General features: G+C 39.6%; 1 protein-coding gene across 6 annotated transcripts in view; it reads right to left on the reverse strand.

Annotated features, from left to right (window-relative positions):
- large2 (LARGE xylosyl- and glucuronyltransferase 2) overlaps positions 1-18728 on the reverse strand; it is a 161441-nt gene that overhangs the window by 72896 nt on the left and 69817 nt on the right. For all 6 annotated transcript variants that reach the window (XM_035419450.1, XM_035419449.1, XM_035419447.1 and 3 more), the window contains one exon: positions 2101-2156. The gene's annotated coding sequence lies outside the window, so the exon portion shown is untranslated. The remainder of the gene's footprint in view (positions 1-2100; positions 2157-18728) is intronic.

Here is an 18728-nt window from a genome sequence, read left to right on the forward strand (position 1 = left end):
CTCAACAAGAATAAAACATGCATGTAATTATCTCACTGGTGATACTGAAAAATATTTAAATACTTGAAACTGCATTATAACATAATTTCCTCTAAAACAGACAGCAAAGGGAAGTCATAGTATATAGCACATGTCGGTGGGAGATGCTCCGAGCTTTTGTTCAAGTTAATGGACACACACACACACACAGGTAGATACTGCTTATCTACCACAGTCACCACCTTCATCAGAGAATAGCTCTTTGGATTCTAGCCCATCTTGCAATCCTACAGGAAAACAAACCACACACCAGGCAGTCTTTTGTCATGAGTATACTTTACCCTGCCTAACCTCATCCTCTCACCATCTCCATAGCAATAAAACTGGACAGAACAAAAGCAAGAACCCTTTAACTATTCTGTGTTATATATCACCACTTCTGTTGAGTTTCAAGGACACATGCACACCCACACATACACATTTGCTTTCACCTGCACACACCCACACACTTACCCCCGCACAAACACGCATGCACATACACACACAACCACACCATGTACATACACACATACAATGATGAAATCAAGTCTTTTCACCAGTTTGTCCTACAAGGTAACTGTCAGGTAAAATATTCCGTCCCGCTAAATCTGCCTCCATGGTCAAAAGAATGTGTCCTTTAAATAAACAAGTAAAAAATGTACATAAATATGTATAAATTAGCAGCTGTGCAGAGACTTAGTAAGAGGGCAAGGTTGACACTATCAGGATGTAAGGTTGTCAAATCCACCCACTTCTGTGAACTGCAAAGCGTTTATCAAAATATAGGCACAGTGAGTCATCTGCAATGCTAATGAACATCACCTTTCCGGAAGCATATTGCTGAACAGGATCAGCTGCTAAAATGTATTTTTTGTTTTAACCTTTTGTTTTAACCTTTTGAAACACTAAACCTGAACTTGAACTGGGGTTTTAAAAAAAGAATGGGAGTAGATTCGTCAAAAGAGTTCAGAGATTGTTCGCATTTTCCCAACTACAGCAGATTTGAAAACATGGAACTCATTCACATCGCCAAGCTGATAGCTTAAGCAAAGCAGTATCTTTTTTTCTCCAATGAATAATGGAATGAAGTAATATTTTCCCTCTACTCCAAATAACACAAAAAAGCAGACCTAGTTTTAAACACAATTTTTGACACAATTCACGTTTTCTCAAGACAAAGCACTCATTCAGTAACAGTGAAATGACAATTCATGTCCTTTTTCTCTTTTTAAGAGGGACACGAATGGTAGCTGAAGGTTTTTTCTTCACTGAAGATGGGTGTGGTGGGAGTCCATAAGGTGATAGGTTTAATTGTGAAGGGTAAACCAGATCAGTCCATCACAGAGTCACAGAAGATGGAGTACAGGGAGATTAAATGGCATGGGCAAGAACTGATGCCTCTCATGACTAACTATGACACAAAATAACACTGCTACGTATTCGCCTAGTGTGATATGATGGCATTAACCAGTCTAAGGCCCTCAAGCATGTTACCTCTTCATGAATCTAGTCATAATGGCCAGCGTACACAGTATGATTTGGCCCTGATTTCTATTTTCAAGGCTGCAATTAAACCTGGCTACCATGGTTTAGGACTGGGACAGCTTGGGTCTGTCAAAGCAAGAGGGTTGGGGGCATCCTAAGTTGAGTTTCAAAAAAAAAAAGTTTAAAACATCTCAGTGTTACTATCTTCCCAGTGCTCAAAAAGACTCAAATAAATCCACAGCACGTGTGTGAAGGTGTGCATGCATGCATACATGCGTAACAATCACACAGCATGTGTGTATGTGTGTGTGTTTGTGTGAGAGAGAGAAAGAGTGTAAAACATGAAGTTTGAGAATGAATATCACATACATAGATTTTGTCATAAAATAAATGCAATACATATTCAATGAAAGCATTGCTTGAGCCTTCATTTTGTTGAAAAGGCTAACACTGCAAAATAAAACAAATTAAATTCACAGCACAAAGAACCCAAAATCAACGGTCCTCTGCTTCTGTACATTTTACACCATTCCCCACACCTCCTTTGAGCACGCAATTGGCAGCAGCGCTGATTTTTAGCCATCTTTAAAAACTCACCTTTGTCCTTCTGCTCGATGTTACAAGGGGGCTGGGACAAGGAGGAAGGCACAAATCTGAAATGAAAGATAAGCCTTTGTCAATTTCGTTCACCAGAATAGCGATCATATCAAACTGACATTCAACGGATGGCAAAATGAAATTTTTGTTCTCAAACAGAAGGCTTTGCATGCGACGGCAAAACTCAAACAAGCCTGCATCTCTTTTATGCTCACTGCTTATTCAGCTACTAAAACCTCCACAACTATAAATTAAATTTTACATATAAAAATAAAATGCCAGTGATTTTGAACTGTACGATGGGGGCTAAACACACTGAGCAAAAATCAGAAAGATGACATGGTTGAAATCATTAGCACCAGTACATAAAAATTTGAAAGTACAGTACATGGGCATGTACTACTTGATTCACCTCCAGAATTGACAAATGGCTGCCAGCATATGTAAGACAGTCAAATTCGCTACTATGGCACAGTACTAACCTTTAAAACAGCACTTCATCTCAGTTATCTATATCTACGAATCCATTCCATCCTTCCCAGAAAAACATCACACCTTTATGTGTCCAGTCATTCTTGAATAACTTTCAGTGGCCATCTTCAGGGAAATTATATTCTTTTGTGCAGTTTTAATGAATATCCATGAAATGGCACCATTATTTAAGTGAAACAGCATGTATGGTCTTCCTCTTACTCTTACCGTCTAGTCACACAATTTGGAAACTCCATTTAGAAAAAAAAACAATGGCAGGTCTCCTTTTGAACATTACCCGCAAACACAGACATGGCAATCCAGGCATCTCAGTGGGACATAAATGTATTGAAGATTATAACAACACAGGGAAACTGTAGGAGGCAGCCAATCAAGAGGACTGTGGTATGAGTCAGAAAATTAACGAGGCAGGCGTACAGCTTTTTTAATGACCAGGAGGACACTCGGCAGAATGAAAGGTACAGCATTAGTAGAGGGGGCTCGGACCCAATCATTAACACAACAACGAAGAGGGGGGGTAAACAGCCTGGGCCTGATTGCTAGTCATTCGTACGCACTTCCTTCCCAGGAGCACTTTGCCACAGACAGTGAGCTGAATATCTAACCGGAGCCAAGAGACAGAAAGGGCAGCACCCAGAACAGAGGAGCCAACTCTGACTGGAAATGCAATTAACTTCCCTGTGTATCAAAAGTTCTGAAGGCCAGGCATGGCTGCTGCATACACATCAAAGAAAGGTCTTCAGCTTTTTTTTTCCGGATAGCTCATAGTAACAGTGATCAGTACAACAATGATGGGGAAATCGCGAGTTATGCAGAAATGTTTCCCACTGATACATCTCTGCTGAATGATACACAGTACATTACCCCAGACTTCTATTATCAGCCTGTATTTTCAGTAGGGTGCAGAAAATGTGAGTCATTCTATTTTAAAATCTTGATTTTGGGTTGGATGAATATGCCAGGAAAAAGGAACTGTCAGAAACCATTACAGGTTCTGTAATGCAATAAAGTATTAAGCTAAGTTGTACTCAGTTTTTTTCCTACTGTACAGTACTCAGCATGTTAAGGAATTGAGGGAGACAGATGACCATGTTCCTTTGAAGTTATTACTTTGCATCACAGTTAGTCTAAGAAATCCTTATCTTTACACACATTTTTTTTTTTTTGCAAGGTATCAGAGTACCGCAACACGCATACATTTTGGCATGGTTCATTTGACATTTGTTTTATAAATTCAAAATAACTGAAAGTGAGCATTTAATTGCCAACAGTTTTGCAATAAAACTGGGTGATATCTGAACTTGCTAAACAGTGATGAAGATGAGAACTAACACTTGCATTTCATTGTGAGTCAATGTTAGGCTTGCACGTTGATTGAATCTAGGCCGTCAACCTCTCCATATACACAAATGAAAAAGTGGATAATATAGGGCTGCTGGGCGGGTCATCCTCTCACGGCACTGGTCTAGAGGATGTGAATGGGCCTTGCAGTCTGATATTGAATACAGACTGCGACAGTGCCAACTATGGTCGGCTGTCCTTGAACGGTGGTACAAAACTGCTCTAGTGTTGCCCAATGCGGGGAGTAAGAGAATCCAGTCGAAGGGATCTACAGTACATCTCGTTGCACACCAGTGACCCCACCCCCGGGTCAGGCACCATCGGGCTGCCTGAACACAAGCCGCTCTGACTCAATCGATGACCACGTGAGCTTGACAAGCAGTCTTGACTGATGTAGTGAAAAGAAGCAGCACTGCTTGACATTGCATGTCAAAGGAGAGCACTTGCTTGTCTTTGCTTTCCCAATTTGGCAGACATTTCACTGAATAGTAGTTTTGGAAAAAATGTAAATCCTACCAACATAACACAGCTGAAGAGTGATAGTTTTAAGATACATTATGGTAACATCTTTAGGCAGTATAGCTCAGTTACCTGATCCAAAATAGCTAAGGTTAGAAAACAATGAAAGCATGGTTTATCAGCTAAAATATCAACACTTAAAGTGCAGTCTTTTCATGGCAAAACGCAATGACACTATTTATATTAGCCAAGTTAAATAGCTAGCTATATCTTCCATTGATATGTGGCGCTATCCAGCTTGCTACATTGGCAACTTAAAACTGGAAGACCCTGACACGTTTACCAGGGAGACACATTATACACAAGCAATTCTTGAGGCAATGATGACAATTTTTTAATGTTGTTCTTACAACAGACAAAGCCATGTCAAGCAAGGACAGTGACACTGCTTAGTCCATTCTTAAAATAAATGCTTAAATTCTCCTAACAAAATTATACAATGCAGCTCTAGTATCGTCTATGTGCACATATTCGTGAGAATCGCTGAGAGAGCAGAATCAGTATAGCAGGCTATTTATTAAAGGAATTCTGCCAGAAACAAAAGGTCTTTTATAAGAATATAGTAATGTTTTGCGTGCTTTATCCAGGAATGTTTCTGCTTTTATTCATTATTTATGTATTTTTATTTATGGCAGAAGATTTCCATAAATATTACTAGGTCTTGACCCAGAAATTTGTCTTACACAGAAAATTGACAACGGGCTCATGTCATGTGCACACATGATGTCGACACAGAAAATGGCTGGAACATTCATGGGTTTAGATGCATGTTCAAAAGGGAAACAGACAAATTGGGTAACGCAAATTAGGGGGGGGGGGGGGGGTAAAAACAAAGAAAAAAGAAGAATACAATAATTGAGGAAGCTTGTTCATTATTGTTCCTTTCGTAAAAACCAACTGTCAGAAAATCACATCGTTTCAGTGATGCTTCTTAAACCTCAGCGGCTCTGGAAAAACAAAAAGATGATATCAAAGGACACTGCTGGCCTAAATAATAACCCTGTCCCTTCAGTCCTGCTCTTATTGTTTTTTTTACAGGTTAAATCCAAAAGAATCTATTAAATGAAGCTCACATGCAGCAAACCAGAAAATGAGTAATGATTTCTAATTAACTGCCTGCTCAACAGTATATAATATGGGACAAGTTAAATTCGTCCCTTGGGCTCAGTTGGCAAGATATATTTGATTTCTTACTTTCAACAAATCCTTTATTAGGGCTGCTGGGCCAATTGCCCTACCAATACCTGAGGTGTGGATACACACCCAACGGACTGGTGTTGAACCCTGGTCCAGTCAGTACTGAATGTGTCTGGCCACCCCATATGGTTGCTTTGCCCAGGGACAGAGGGTTTCAGTCAGCTGAGTTGTCATTCCATTGCGTAGGGACGAGTCCTGTGGTTGATCGGGCTCCTGCTGTCTGCCAGTGCCAACAGTGTATGAAGCGTGTCCCTCTGACAAAGTAACTACTGTCAGCTCGACTCATTCTTGTTTGTTCCCTGCTGAACTGGCAGAGGACATAGCTGCAATACAATAGACCCACGAATATAACTGGGGATTCTATCAAGTGATAGGGTAGAAAATCAGAACTGGTTTGAACCCCCTCAACCCCAAAGACAATAAACACCAATGTACCACTGATATATTTTTTAAAGAACTCTATAGAATAGTATGCGCAATAAGAGGTGTTCCCTCCCTCCACGTTATCTGTATATGCAGCTGTATTAAAGTCCCTACACCCCATTAGACCTTTGTTCTACTAGAAGAGTGCAGAGACAACAGCAATGCATCTGTCAATCACAGTGGAGTCTAATCACTGTCTGGAGTGAGATGCGTCCACAGAAAGTGACGGGCTGTCAGACCGTCATGCTGACGTGCCCAGACTCTCCTGTGTGGAACTGTGCTTTTTTTCTGGGATAAAAGGGAGAGAGAAGAGAGCGAGCACCTTAGAACCCATTGCTGTTGATGGCAAAGACTATATCGACAGAGGAGAGCAAATCAGACTACAAAGATATATTGTCTTCGTGTTCACGTCATAATGAAGGATGTGTGTATCTGGCAAAACAGACAAAAATAAAAATGTGGCAGTTCATTTTGTGTTGATTTCAAATTATAAGAGTTCCAGTTTTACATCCTTCAAATCCTTCTTAAAGGCACGTTTATGAGGGTCTGTCCAGACACACAATTTTTGACATTCATTTAGTTTCTTATTACCTGACTGAATCTCTAATTGAGCTTCATTCAGCTGGTTTCTCATTCATTTAATATTTTTGAAGATTTTTAAAAAATCTATCAAATTGAGACATTTCAAAAACATCACCGCCCCAGCAAGGTCTACAGCTCATTTAACACCCACTGTCCCACTACTGAGCTTGTCAACGACACTGGTGACAGCAGCTGGTGTCATAAACAGTTCGATTATTATGCCAGTCCTTGAGACGGAGGCACGATTTCCCATTGCTTGTTGCTTTATTTGTAATTGAGTAGTTGGAAACAGCTCTCAGGCATATGCTACTCTCTAGGTAAGGCAGACAGGAATCAGAAGCGGCTTCTTCTTTCTGAAGCAAAAATGGAGCATTTTGGGTTATTGTATGAATGCCTTCCAGTTCACAGTATTGTTTGTCATGCTATCTGACTAGCAACACATTCCTTCATTTTGGTTTCTCAGTCATCACTATAAATAAGAGTCCTCAGTTGATATATTGGGTAAAATACAGATGAATACAAATATGAGGCAACTGGAGACTCATACTATATTCAGACAACATCTTTTGAATTGATTACCATAACTATCTGTATTCATGGATACTGTGTGCACTTTCTCTTTCTCGCATACTCACTCTCTCTCTCACACACACACACACAAATTGCAACCGAAAATGGGCACCCATTATGAACAAACAAAAGAACTTGCAACCACATTTAGAGTATCACTTGAGTTTGTCATGTAGTAATGCAATAAACCTGCAATAAATGTTCTGATAATATTATATTATAAACATACACAGAGCCTGCACTGGACAGTTTATTTTCACCCTCCCTGGTTGGGATGAATAAAAAGTAAACTGAACTGAAGAGAGATCCACTGTGACAACAGGGTATGTCAGATTATACTAAAAAAAGACAGCAGGATGAATAGTACTAAAGTAGGTAGTATAATTTCAAATTACAAATCTGAAGCATACTAGCAGAATATCAATACCGATACAGATGCCAGAATCGTAATCATATTACCATGACAAATCCTGAAGATGTATAGCCAGTCTTGTGGAGCAAAAGTTCCCATCTTGCTTGCCAGTTAAGCACAAGTTAGATGTTTGGATCAAACATATTTTGTGGAATGGTCAATATGATTCAATATGTATAACATATTCAATATGTTCTTCAGCCCTGAGCCACTTCTCAGATCAACATTATGAGCATTAAGGCAAGGTGGGAATTTGAAACCCACCCATTTCTTATTTGAGGTGAAAGAAGCTAGGGCAGAGATCAGAAAGATTGTGGAATTTTGCCTATGACACAATCCTCAATCTCCAAGGAGGAGATCCAGAAAGGCTTTCGGGCTCCTGGTTAGCCCCCAAGGCATGACATTGAAGCAGATGAGAGCTCTGAAAAGCAGCAGCATGGAGGTTCACAACTGCAGCTCCCTTCTTTCCCAAAGGGCATTAGAGAGGACCGCAACTGATAACTGGATGCCGCGAGAGATTCAGAAGTATCTGGAGAGAGGTACTGGAGACATAGCCAGAGGTGAACTAAGGCAGCGCAGAAAGAGCAAAGTGGATGGAATTTTCCACAGTCCATCAGGTAAAAACTGCCCCGAAATAGCAATGTGTGCAGCATACAATTTCACTCACCCATAGTTGGGCTAACCTAAGAGCCTTTTATATCCCACTAAGGAGTGAGATTTATTTCCTGTTAATATCAGACAGGGGTTGTGGAAGTATGTTGTCCTGGCCCCAGCATTGCTTGCACACTACATCAATGTGTCTCTGATTGTCCTAATCGGTCTCCTAGATACAGATTGTATCGGAGGCTAGGGGAGTGCTGCTAATGATAGGTAGTTCATTAGCATGGCTCAATGCAGTGGGGCTTCCTTCTGAATGCAAATGTCCGAGAAGTCCCTACAAGTACCATTATTAATAAAATGCCTTTTTGCATGTCCCACGCCCCCACACAGCTACCAATATGGATGGATCTAGTCTCCATGATCTGGCAGTAGCAACTCATTCAAATGATGCAACCTTTGTCCTTGCATGATGACAGCCGGTATGACAGGTGTCACAAATCCTGCCTTAGCTCATTAGAGATACACTGTTCAAACTGTACGTGTGCAGGTTCGTTCCTTAGATTTGTTCTTTTCTAAAGAAATATAAGTTGTCAGTCGGCTGGATGGAAAGAAGTATGAATAGAGGGATAATTTGTTCTCTACCACTGAGTCATTCAAGAAGGGGTTTCATCAAACTGTTGGCAGATATCAACTCATTTTCAGCGTCACTGGCAGAACAGAACTAAAACAATTCTACCGGATAATGAGTTACAAGCCACAAAATGAAAGAACAGCACCCAGGTATTTAATAGGTATGTAGTTACACAAATCCTCTCCTTCAATATGTGCTGTACCTTTGCTGTATAACGACCAGAATTTCAGTGAGACAGTGGAACAGGTTTTGGATAATTGTTCTTTGGAGACAATAAATCCAACACCCCCCCCCCCCCCCCAATCAGTCACCCTTTCCCATCAGGCCGTGCTCACAGCATGACCAGACTGTGACCAGAATGGCACAGGAGCAGTTGCCCCCAAGTGCCAAGCTGGTCTAAGGGAAGTCCTGACTGGGCTGCTGAGTCAGAAATGACTGATTCTTGGACACAGAGGATAACAGGTGGCTTCTGGAACCCTCCGCAGGAACTCAAGGGAATGCAGCAGATTGTGAACATAATCACCCAGCTGAGATGGAGAGTAATTACTATGCATGTTTGTGTGTGGTGTGGTGTGTGTGTGTGTGGGGGGGGGGGGGGATTCTGGCACGTGGTTTTTGAGGAGTGTGAGAGAGGGAGAAAAACATTACTGAGCGAAAGTGTATGTGTCTGTGTGATGTGTGGCTTAGCTCCATAAGTACATTGTTGCTTGGAACTTTCTCTCCATCAATAATTCCACAGGTGCCTTTGCAAAGGAATATTCAATAATTCTGTTGCTACAGTTCTTTTGTTTTTTGGTTTGTCATGTTCAGTTTGGTCTTGGTCTCATTTTGAAAACATGCTATTTCAGCAAGCTTGCTAGCTAATCTATAGGGATCTATAGTCTACCCACAGGAGTGCTCTCCAACCTTTGTTTAACCATGGCATACTTTGCAAAAATGACAAAATCTCAAGGCAAACCAATTTATCAGAAGCCAAAAACTGCAGGAGGGTAATGGTGACTGCAAAGAGTCACATGGAGCAGTTGGAGTCTTTGTTTGAGGAATTAGTCCATTTTCACTTTGTAGGTTGGAACACTTTTTAACAATGGAGCTGTCCTTGCTATATTAGGTAACAAGTTGCAGATTGTAGTCACCACTGTGATAAAAATGTCCTTTAGTAAAGAATATGGAAGGACAGAAGGAATGTCGAAGTGGACCATCTGGTCAGTGTATATATGATACCATTATTGGAATATTGTTTTATAGAATTTTTTGATCATCATTGAGATGCCTATATAATAATGACACTGGCTAAAAACAGGTAGATCTACTGACTGGAACATTAAAATTACTTATATTATGTGGCAAAGAACTGTGAATTTCACAAGATGAACAGTGTGTAATTCTATTAAGTAGATATTTCACCTTCATTACGCCTACATACAGTGACATTTACTGGTCGTTTCAATGGCTCCATAGATCTGGGACAGCGGGCAGAGAGCCAATGATGCCAGACATCATTTCTTCTCACTGCACAGTCCAGCAGGAGAGCTCATTGAACTAATATGATTCCGGAATCAGATGCAATCAGAGACAGAGCCCACAAAAGATAAGGCAGGAGTACTAACCAGACCCCCACAAGATAGACAGCACAGCCAATGAATGCTCTTTCCTGAGCCATTTCACTCTATAGGCCATGGTTTGGAGGTTCTATGGGAGTTGCCCCAAAGGAATCCACACTCATATCTGTCTGTGAGGCCCTAAGTGCAGAGGCAACCTCTTTGTCGTCATGGGGACAAAAAGCAAAACAAGTGAAGGAAAGGTCAGAGAACTTCCTCCCTGCTGGCCAAATGGTGGAGAAGGAGGGGGGGGGGGGGTACAAGAAAGATAGAGACATTTTCAAGCATCTTTCCCACTGTGCAGGACAAGGCTACCAGCCGCTGGCCAACACCCAACAGCAAACTGTTAAAGTCTGACCCCACAGCGTGTGTTGCCTAGCAACGCTGAGGAACTGTCATGGCAGTGACTAACCCATCCGTGTTCACTGATGATTGTAATTCAGAATGACAAGGGGCCAAAGGGGAGCCACTGCTGCCTTTAAAACATTAAACACCTGTCACTAGCAATCTTTCTGCATCCTCAGATAGACACATGGAGAGGACCTAATGTCCCTTGCAGTTCAAATATATGGCTATTATTATCATTATTATTATAAAGTTTTGGACAAATATATCAGCAATAAATAATATAGTGGCTAATATTTCTATAAATATTTGGAAATTATAGAACAAAAATCATGAAACCCTAAAAATAATTTGAGGGTCATCCCTATAAAAAAATGACTTGTAGCACAAGTGGAAAATCTACCAAACAGTACTCTCTAGATTCTGTTCGATCAACATGAAGATTAGGGCAATGCAGTTTAGGGCTGGGCGATATGGCCAAAATTACATATCACAATTGTTTTTAGGTTACACTATGTGACCAAAAGTATCTGGACACCCCTTGGTCTTGGCTGTTTTTCATGGTTTAGGCTAGCCACCTTAGTTCCAGTGAAGATAAATCTTAATGTTTCTCCAAAACAATAACAGCCAAAAAGGTCTGAAAGGGCAGAAAGAGTCATGGATTTCAATAAATAAAATAGTTTCAAAAGTCACAACTAAGATCATGAAATTGTCCATCCCTAATTCAGTTAATTTCTTTTTCCTTACATGGACAATCTAAGGCATGGGAAAGGTTATGCAGTTTTTTTCTGAATAAAAGCACTATGGCTCATTCAAGGCATAACATTTTGAGTCCTTGCCATGCAATTACAAACAAATGCACAGGAACGGCAGACCTTTCAATATCAAGGGGTCACTTCAGTCAAGGATAACAGCACTGTGCCTGAGAGGGCTTTGATTTAGGTTGTGACGAGTCATCTCCAGCATAAAAGGCAATGTCTGTTAAAGGGCATTGTGTCCTCACACCTGTTCCATTGTCATCCCTCTCCAAAAACAAGGTACATAAATAACTGGCTGAGTAGGACAGAGGTCAGAGCAGGATGCACTGCAACGAAAACTAGACCAGGATGTCCATTTTTTAGCAAGAAAATACACCTTACGAGCAGCCAACCAACCTTTGTCTCCACCTGACTGCCTCCAATAGGCCATCACATCCAGCCTGGATCTGCAGGAAGCTCAGAAACCCATGATAATTTATGTGAGCGAGAGTCTTCACTCTTCTCTATCTGTCCCCCCACATCCTGAAGCCTGCTGGCTGCAGGAGAACACAGCCTTGGGCCTGAGGCGATTTGAGGATCTCACAAAGCAGGAAAGCAAATCGAGCAGGGAGTTCATGTTACCACCAGTAACAGAAAGTACCTTATGATGATATATTCCATGTCTGTTGTAGCCTCTGCTTTTTGTGCAAAATGAATTAAAAAACAGCTTCTCCCCTCAAAGGAAAACAATTGTTCAGAGTTTCTTTTACATGGTTTGTAAGAGCCTGCCTTTGGATAGACCCTACTGCTGAAGACAGCTTCATAGGCATTTAATGTAACCTTCAGATTGTCTTGTTTAAAGATCAATAAACATATATATCTTTATATCTGGAGCCTCATTTATAAAATGATCTTGTGACCAAATTGTTTCTCAAATAGTGGCTTGCACAGAAAATCATGACTATGTAGTATTTATAAAATCCCACTTTGATGTGGATATGATCGTATCTACATAAAATTGATACTAGACATAAGTTATTTATCTGCTGGTTATGTGGCGGTACTGTACATTTGAGAACCATACCCAAATGCAAACAAGGCTGTGCTCAAATTATAAAATACCATTTCATTGATAAGTAAATTTGAGATTTATAATTTGACCTGACCTGAAAAGTAGCAACAAGATCACCCTAAGGTATACATGACTGTAGGTGAGGTCACCACTGTTCACCAGTCTTTTGAGGACCCCAGGATCCTCCTCCACCCCTACCAGCATCACATCCTGCCACAGCGAAGCTTCAATGTTCCACTTTAACCTCTGATGAAAAGCACAATTGTGATCACAGTCACATCGACCCCAAAACATATTTTGAGTTTTATATGCAACTGAAAAGAGAATGTGAGATTTCGAACAATACCAAAATTATCTATATTTCGGATATCAGATACCGTAACATTTTGAGCGCCACCTAACCATGTTATTGAGAAAATGGCTTCAAAGTTCAGTCACAATATTGTAGTTGCTGGAGACGCTGGGTTTTGATAGCTAAACAAAACTCCAGGGCTACCTTGTCACCTTACATTTAAACCCTTTTAAACTACATTTTTACTCTGAATTTGAAATTAAGACATTTAGATCATGAAACGAATACATTTTTTGAGTAAAATCAGATGAAACTGATTAAATATGCTTGTAGCCACAAAAGTAGCTGATGTGATTGTGTGAGTGCACAGTGACTGGCGACAGGTGAAAAGCTGGCTAGCCTCCAAACAACATAAAACTCCAGTGCTACTGTGCCATTTTACATTTAAAAACTTTAAAATTCTATTTTTATTCTGGATTTGACATTGAGACATACAGATGATGAAAGCCTCGACTTTAAAGTAGTCAGTGTAACTGCTGATACAAGGGAAATTTAGATGAGGAGAAATTCTCTTCTGTCATCTTGTCTTCTATCTTCAATATTTGCCTCCTATTATTGGGCTTAACCCCCAGAAAGCCAGATACATGTGTAAATTGAACAAAAATAACTGAAAATCCTCCACGCACCCATAATGCAAAGGTATGTGGATAGAACATTTAGTGGACCACGCCCACACCCCCAACTAGCTAACAGTTTGGTTTGGAATTTCAGAGCCCCAATCATACAAAAGGTCATTTCCCATGTCATGTTGGATCCTTCATTTTAATGAATCCGTTTCAGTGCTGGTGTTTGCAGGGCTACAAAAAGATTTTATAAATACATTAGTAATGTATAACAGGAGAGCAGTTAACCTCACTTATAACTAGGTCAAATACATGCTAGCAACAGTGGGCATGCATTATTGAGAAGTAAATGCATTTGCATGAGATCTCAAATTGCAAAATAAAATGAAATATGGAAATGCCATTACACAGAAGCCTTATACTGCATTCATAGTTCACATGATATATTGTAAACTGATTAGCCAGGACACGGGAGATTGCACCCACAATCTCTCTAAATAAATAAATAAACAAACATGATTAGAGAGATTACATGAGGGAAAATTATATAGTACCTGTTCTTGTATTCTTCAGGAATTGTTGAATAATTTTCTTCTGTTGTTAATGTAGCCAAGGGGGTCAAGGCTTCAACCCCCCCCCACCCCCCCCAAAAAAAGCAACTGACACATATTTATGCAAATTATCCAGAAGTTAAATCACCCCCCCCCCAACCCCAAAACACAAAGGTATATGAAAGATTTACTGGAAAAGAATTCATGCAATAGCGTGTCTACAGAGCAGTACGTCTCACTTATAACTAGGTTAAGTACATGCAAGCAACATTGGGCATGTATTATTGAGAAGTCAATAAATCTGCATGACATCACAAATTGTAAAATCAAATGAAATATGGAAATGCTACTATGCAGAAGCCTTATATTGCATTATATATAATTCATATACAAATATGTATATAGTTCAGATCACAATTATGGGAAGAATCTAGACAATAAACTCCTGCTGGGAGGGCCTACCCACCTTTCCATAGCATTCCTTGATTCCAAAATTTACAAGATATAATGAAAAAATATATATGGGTTTTGTTTTGATGTTCTAACTGTAAGAAATAAAGAAACTTCAAATTATGCAAGTTGATGCTGAAAGATAACAAGAAATTACTTCCCAATAATTATTTCCTCTTAGACTGTTTTTGACTAGATTGATGATGACCTTTAACGATATTACACCATTTCCTTATCTCTGAGGAACAGCAGCAGAACAGGATTTCTGTTGTTAGTTATGCTCTTTTATGGAGTCTCAGAGCATAAACCACTGTGAATATTTTTTCCACTCATGGAAGACCTGAAAAATGCACGATAATATTATGTGGACGTGCGTGTGTTTTTCATCTCAATCGCTATTTATTGTTGCAATATTTCTACAGGGGGACCTCGATCTGTCAACGTACACCCGGTCATCATAAAATGTGCCTGACTTGCCAGAAGGGAATGATGGGAGATGAAATCAGACAAAGCTTGGAAGTGCTATCCATCATCGGAGAAGTGCCAGCAGATCCATCAACCCTCGTCTCCCGGCCTCTTCAGATGCGCAACTCATACAATGTATCGCCGTTCAAGACATTACGTAGTTCACTGGATTATATGCACATTTGTGTGTATGTGTGTGTGCGCATGTATTTATGTTGAATCTGTGTAGGTCTGCCTAAATTTATAGCACTATAGCTTTCCTATTTTTCCTTCTTCTCTAAAAAGGTAAAATAAAATTTAATTTCTTAGTTGAATTATTAGTTGATTTGTAACAGCATGTTTACAGTCTTCTCTCTGAATGGACCACAAAGGAAGCAAATATAATGCAATTCATACAAATTAAAATTAAATGGAGTGCGTGGATATGAATAGAAACTGTACACCTGCCACTGCGCTCTGTTAAATATGCATGTCATGATCATCACGGTAATAGCTTGCACGCTCATGATGCCACATCCGCAAAGCTACCATCAGCTTCGAACTGCTAACTATAAAAACGCAGGGCCAGTGAACCGCGGCCAATAGAGTGGGCTCGCCATTCGACATTCACCCGCTGCACCGTAATGAAATTACCTAGCATAGCACTTATTACTCTGCTCTGTAAACGTAGCTGGTGGCTGGTGGCAAAACAAATTCTGAAAGGTCTGAAAATAGCCAGGATGATCTCAGCGTTGCATCCGTGCGATAAGCGAAGAGACAGGTGGACTCTGCCTGATGTGGGGAGAGCTTGTATGTGAAGATCACATGAAGGCATTTTGTTTCTCCCTTTTTCATAAATTTCAATGCCTTAGGCAAATAATAGCAGAACCAAGGAAAATTCAGAGAAAGGTGAAGAAAGAATTTGGCATTGAATTCACAAGGCAGTACCATTTGTGTGTGCAATTCACCAGATTCTGCATCCCTAGCAATTCAAGGTATTGAAGATATTTATCATGATTTTATGGTTCCAATTCTACATTAATATTGATTCTCCAGATGGGTCCACAACTTTCTGGTCTTTTCTTGTATAAAAGTGTTAACATTGCTATTGATGCAGTTCAAGCTGTGCAAATAGCTGGTCGCAAAATGGCCTAGCATGATGACCAAAGAGTTGAGGATTTGTTTATGAAATTTAGCACATATATTTTGATTACAAAATTAAGATTAACATGTGGACAGAAAGGTGTTTATTTCAAACCAGAGCCTGACCAATACAGGAGTTCTGAGACAGAAACAGATACCGATTTTATAGGGGAAATATCCACCGATTACCAACAACGTGGCCGATACAGTGAATTGAGCTGGAATTCATTTTTGATTGTGCACCAATTTGAATGTGCAAAGTTACTGAAGAAGTCTGCTTTCTTAAACAAATAATTTTCATTAAATGAAAATATTTTGTTAACATTATTAAAACAATGTCAACCAATTTTTCATTAAACATTGTGATGTAAGTGAATGCCAGTGTGTTGAACATCAATTAGTGAATGAACATCTTTACAGCCAATCAATTAATGACAAATAAATCTAGATGCATAGCTTCTCTGGATTTTCACCTGCCGGGAAGCTCCTCTTGTCCTCATAGATTCCCTACTGTGCTAACAAAAATATTGTCACAGAAGTACCACTTAGTATCTGTTTATACATGCATTCACTGTAGGCTATAAAGAAGAAAATTAGCAGAGGTCCAACAGTAGCCTGCTGATTATGATCTGTGATAAACAAGCAACTAATGACCAGGGATCTTTCTGAAAAGGCTCTGAATCTGCCAGTGGGCCACTGGAAAAACAAATTAAAAAAAAAAAAAAGCCAGTGAACCGCTGGCTGTTTCTGCCATTGGCCCGCTAACTTCACCTCCAGTGGACCGATGGTGACTCATCACTCTCTGCTGTCTAATGCTATTAGCTTGCTATCGAGCAGAGTTCTCAAACTGAGCTGGCTACTGGCTATTTAGCTGTCTACTGTAAGCTCATCTGGCCACTCTGATAGCACAAAAAAATTTAAGAGCAACATTTATTTCGTGAGTTTTTTTAATGTACCACAACGCACGTACCAGACTGGATATTCTATTAATTGCCCCCGCTTGATAAGGGCTGTGCAAACCCTGCATCAAGCAAAATGCTTGAAATCAACAAAAATGAACCCACAGTGACATTATGTTCACTTCCTTGAACTTGCATGCGGTCAAACCGTTTTTACAACTTTGTTACAGCATTGTTCACGCCTCAGAGAAGAAAAGAGTATCCTCAAATTCCAGGCTTGCAAGTAGCCCTATATGTCTGGCCTTCTGCGGGCTATCAAGGCAGGTCAGTTTTGTTGTCAAACTGTGTTGTCGTTGGTTAACTTTGAGGAGAAACCAGGCTGGGGGTGGAGACAGAGAAGAGTGGCAGGATCGGCAGTGGTGAAAAATTATGATGATATATCTGCTGAGAGTAGTCTATAATGACAATGTATGCAAATAAAAATTCACAAAAGTAACTACTTGTATCTGTTTCTATGGTTAGAAATACATTTACTGTAAATTTGCAGATGAAGTCCCAGGAGCACCCATGCATCAGTTTTTAAGATATACAGGAAGCGCCATAACAATGTTTGGGACAAAGCTATTTTTTTTTTTTATTTAACTCTGTACTCCAAAATTTTAGATTTGTAATCAAACAATTCCTATATGGCTAATGTGCAGATTCTCTGCTTTTACTAAAGGATATTAAATACATTTTGGTTTCACCATGAATAAATAATAGCACTTTTTATACATAGCCCCAATTTCAGGGCGTCATAATGTATCGAACAAATAGCTTCACAGGTGTTTCTGATTGTCAGGTGTGATAAATTGCATCTTTACTGCAAGTATAAGAGAGCATTCAGTATCTAGTGTTGATTCTAGATTTGATTGCTTTCGGAGACTGTTATTAGTGTTAGCCAGCATAAGGTCCAGAGTTGTGGCAATGGAAGCCATTATATGGTTAGGAAATATGCAAAAAAAAAAAAAAAAAAGCTAGGCCAAAACTTAGGCTTACCAAAATCAACTGTTTGGAACATCACTAAAAAGAAATAGAGCACCGGTGAACTCAGTAATCATAAAAAGGCCTGGCAGGCTAAGGAAGAGCTCTACAGTTTAGGTGTTTATATGTCGGTCCTGTACATCGCTCACATGCTGCTCTTGATTACTTTAATTCATAAAAAAATGTTTTACATTTTGTGGGTACTCAACTGCAACACAAATTCTTCCAAAAAGGAAGAAGCACACCATGCACAAAATGTGTATTGTCTAATGTGATACATTGTATATTTAATCTTATAAGGTTCTTACACATTTAAAAAATGCTATTTTTTAGCATAGTTTGACATTCATAAGAACATTTAATCAAGATTTGAAATGAAATGTGGAGAGGTTTTTTCAATTAACGAAGTGATCATTACTTAAACAAAACCGAAAATATTACCACCCAAACAAGGGAAATGTGCTTAAATGAAAGACTGGCCTTGGCTGTTAATTCCAGATCTGAGGAAAGTCACAAGACCAAAACATTGCCGCTAGCCTGATTTGTTTCCTGAAACACATGTTTGCCAAGTAAAACTAAAATGTAGACATAGGCAGACATCTGACATAGCATTTATAACTGCAACACCCTTGAGCAAGTAACTTTTTCTACAATTGGCACTCCAAAGTGTGAAACTGCTAACGT

The sequence above is a fragment of the Anguilla anguilla genome, chromosome 5 (assembly GCF_013347855.1).
Source record: "Anguilla anguilla isolate fAngAng1 chromosome 5, fAngAng1.pri, whole genome shotgun sequence".
NCBI classification, from domain to species: domain Eukaryota; kingdom Metazoa; phylum Chordata; class Actinopteri; order Anguilliformes; family Anguillidae; genus Anguilla; species Anguilla anguilla.